Source organism: Budorcas taxicolor, chromosome 5, assembly GCF_023091745.1.
Source record: "Budorcas taxicolor isolate Tak-1 chromosome 5, Takin1.1, whole genome shotgun sequence".
In the NCBI taxonomy this organism is placed as follows: Eukaryota; Metazoa; Chordata; class Mammalia; order Artiodactyla; family Bovidae; genus Budorcas; species Budorcas taxicolor.
Window position 1 is genome coordinate 76628038 of NC_068914.1, and position 4392 is coordinate 76632429.

At 39.8% G+C, this 4392-nt stretch overlaps 1 pseudogene; it reads left to right on the top strand.

Moving 5' to 3' along the window:
* Window positions 1-681: 681 nt before the first annotated feature.
* Window positions 682-1608, top strand: LOC128048118 (olfactory receptor 8S1-like; annotated as a pseudogene).
* The last annotated feature ends 2784 nt before the right edge of the window (window positions 1609-4392 follow it).

Below are 4392 nucleotides of genomic sequence, written 5' to 3' on the forward strand. Positions count from 1 at the left end.
CTGTCTACTTGTTGCAACTTCTAGAGTTCAGCAGGTCTTGGATGATATCAGATGATGAGGAAAGGCTGGGGAAGAGCATGAGAGGATACAGATTGTGAGGGCCTGTGATCTAAGCAGTCCAGAGAGATGGTAGAAAGGAGGGCTAAGATAGCTTTTAGCTGAGAAAGCATTCATTCTCTTATTCAACAAGTGTTTATTTAGAGTCATCTAGCTGGGTTTACTGGGTCTACTGCATTTCTAGGATGGTGACACTTTTCTGATCCTCTTCTCTTACTCAAAAATTATGGACTAAATTTGAATTATTGACCTAGGAATGCATCATGGGATGGAAGGGCAGAAACCAATAAAGATCCTTTCCTGTGTAAAATATAAATTCTAACAGGGACAGATAATCTTTAATGTACTAAATCCATTATCTATATGTTAGAGGTGTTACATATAATGAGATGTTTACCTTCATAGGAAATACTTAGAGTCAGGAAAAGGAAAGTTGCAATATTTAATAGGGTAATAGGATAGTCAGATATTTATTTATCCTCAAATTCACTTTCTGGCTTAAGCTAAAAAGGGGATATTTTATAAATTAAAAATCCTATTCCCAGAGAATGACTCAGATCATTACCCCACTAAATAAGTAAATATTTTTTAAAAAACTTTTAGGGATGGAATATCTAAGAAACCATGAAAAATCTTAGCATTATTGATGAATTTGCGCTGTTGGGGTTGTCTACTGACCCGGATATCCAGACTGTACTCTTTGTTCTCTTCTTGGGGACTTACCTCCTGACCCTGATGGGGAACCTGATGATGATCCTGGTGATCAGGGCTGATCCTCACCTGCACATGCCCACGTACTTCTTCCTTGGTCATTCGTCTTTCCTAGACAAATGCCACTCTTCAGTTACCATACCCAAGATGCTGCAGAATTTCCTGTCTCAGAGGAAGACCATTTCAGTGTGGGGATGCATTGCCCAGAGTTTCTTTTTCACATTTTCTGGCGGCACTGAGACCTGCTTGCTCTCTGCTATGGCCTATGACCACTATGGTGCCATCTGTCGCCCTCTGCTCTACACTGTGATCATGAATGGACCTCTGTGCATTGCAGTGGTCAGTGCAGCATGGGTGATGGGGCTTCTGAACGCACTAGTGAAGTCTTTGTACCCAGAACTTACAGCTCTGGGGTCCCAATATCATCTCCCCCTTCAGCTGTGAACTGCTTTCACTCTTCCCTCTCTCCTTCAGTGATACCATGCCTAACACTATCCTGCTGGCTGATTCTGCTGCATTTCTAGGACTTGACACTTTTCCTGATCCTCTTCTCTTACTCTAAAATCATTCTTGCCATTCTAATTATCTCCTCTAAAGGCCAAGGCAAAGCCTTCTCCACCTGCTCCTCCCACCTCACCATGGTGCTCTTGTTCTATGGGAATGACTCTATTCAGGTACATTAGCCCCTCTTCAGGATCAATCCTGGACCGAGTTGTCTCTATAGAGTATGGTGTGATCACATCCTTGATAAACCCCCTCATTTACAGCTTCAACAACCAGCAGGTGAAGGCAGCTTTGCAGAGGATGCTAAGGCACCAGGTATGTGTCTCAGGGTTTTAAAAAATGGCAACAGGATGCTTGTTCTAATAGAGAGCCAATCTACAAGGGAAGAGAACTTTGTAAACTTAGAGCTTCTATGGTTCTTCATTTTTAATAAAATTCAAGTGTATTTATTTCTTATTCAAAGTTAAGTGACTTCCAAACGCTAAGAAATATAGTCAGAGAACTATTTTGCCCATCCTGGGTCTGAGGAGAAACATTTAGACATCAGCTCCTACCACAGCCTCTGGAAACTAGTCCAGAAGCAGTGACTTCACTACATTTGAGGAGCCAGAACCAGAAAAAAGACCGACAAGAACAAAGATCCTGAGCCTAGGACCTTTACCTGTGGATTTACACAAAGGACTCTATTAGTACAAAGGCAAAGAACAAGTAACCTATACACATTTAATTTTCCAAAATGAGTGAGTTCAGCATCCCCCATTCATCTGACCTGATGGCACCATAGGCATAGTCAAAGAACAGTGAAATCAAAGGCTGAACATGTTAAATATCTATGAGCAGAGGAATGGATAAAGAAAATGTGGCATATGCATACAATGGAGTATTATTCAGCTTTAAAACAAGATGGAAATTCTACAGTGTGTGACCAGATGGATGAACCTTGAGGACATTGTGCTAAGGAGATAAGCCAGTCAGAGGAGAAAAACCGTTCTGTAGTTTTACTTATGGGCTTCCCTGGTGGCTCAGAGGTTAAAGCATCTGCCTGCAATGCAGGTAGACCTGGGTTGGATCCCTGGGTCGGGAAGATCCCCTGGAGAAGGAAATGAAAAGCAAGCTCATAGAAGCAGAATGTGGAATGGTGGTTGCCAGGGGCTGGGGGAAGAGGGAATTGGGAAGCTGCTATTCAATGGGTACAGAGTTTCAGTCAAACAAGATAAAAAATTTGAAGATCTTCTACACATCAATATGCATATAGTTAACAATACTATACACTTAAAATATGTGAAGAGGGTAAATTTTATGTTTTTGCCACAATAAAAATATATAAGAAGACTGAACATACTGTTATACTAAAAACTGATTTTGCATTTTGCTACAACCCCTTGGCAAAAGGCATACATTATAAAATGTAGCATTTATATTTGATGTATATACCCACTGTAAATAAGAAAAAAAAACAAATTAATTAAAGCAAATTAAAACATCAAGAGAGCGTTATTTTTATCTTTTTCTTAACAAACATAAGAAAATATCAAGAAATGCTGCGATAAAATGGGCAAACAGATATGTGTATACATTGTTGAGGATACTTTATATTAACTAAACTTTCATAAATTGATCTAGTTATATGCATCAAAATTAAAAATCATAACATGATCATTTAAAAATGCCATTCTTATTATAAGTGAATAATTTCTCACACTTTCTCCTAAATGAAGATGCATACTGTCCTAATACTTATTGTATCCACCCTAGCTAAATTCATCCCTACACATATTCCACCACAGTCCCACTGAATAGCCTGTTCTTTAAAGATTAACCTACAAGTGAGATCAGCAAAATGAAGGAATAGAAAGGCTCAATCCTTGTTCCCCCATAGAAACAAAAATGTAAAAATGATACATGAACCAAGATGTCTTTATAAGAATTACAGATGTTTCAGCACCCCAGGGAAGCACAATAACCAAGAACAGTCACATTGAAATAGGTGAGAAGAGCACTTTCACTTTTCCTGCATTAACCTCCCCCCTAAACTGTGCAGCCCAGAGCCAAGGCAGGTGTGCTCAGCCAGTGACCTCTGCCATGGTGGGGAGAAGAGAACGGAGTGTGCACTCAGCCTCCCAGCCTGTCTGTGCACCCACTCCCCAAGGGGCCACGTCCTACCTCTCCTCATAACAAGTGCTGAAGAAGCAGCATAGTCCAGATGCCTGAATCAGCTAAGAACCAAGGAAAAGCAGAGGGTGTCTTCCTACAGCTAGCAAGGATCTTCGAGATTGGGAAAACATGCGGAACCAAGGCTTCTCCCTCAGAAGGGAGTAAAAGGAGTGGGCCATGCCTCCAATGTCCACATTCTTTCTGTGCAGTAGCTCAGGGACCAGTTCCTGTGTAGCCTCACGTCAAGTGCTAACAGAACGAGCAAAGTTAAACACCAGAGGGAATAAGAGATTATAGCCTCCATTAAAAAAAAAAAAAAAAAAAAAAAGACTGGTCATTTGGATAATTTAGGAACATAGGCCAATAATCTCTGGCCAGACATTTTGATGAAAGTCTTTTCCCCTCAGTCATCATATACACTGGGAGAGGTATTTGTGACTTGAAAAATGCAGACATCAGCACAAAGCTACAAGGGACTTGAATGATCAGGAAAACTATAACATAATCAAAGGAGTAAAATAAATCTCTAGTAACTGACCCTAGAGAAATGGAGATCTATGGATTTGCTGACAAAATTCAAAACAATCTTATGAAAGAAGCTCAGTGAATCACAATAGAACTCAGTTAAATGGATTCGGGAAAATGACACAAGAACAAAATGAGAATATCAATAAAGAGACAGAAACAATAAAAAAGAACAAATCAGAATACTGGAAAGGAGAGGAAACTAGTGGTTACCATAGGTGGAGGAGTTGGGTAAAATGGGCAATGGTGGTCAAAAGGTATAAACTTGCAGTTACAGGACAAACGAGTCCTAGGGATGTAATGTACAGCATGAAGACATGTTAACAATGCTCTATAGTATATTTCAAATTTGCTAAGAGAGTAGACCTTGAAAGTTCTCATCACAAGAAAAAAAATATAACTGTGTGGTGATCATTTCGCAGGATATATTAATACATACAT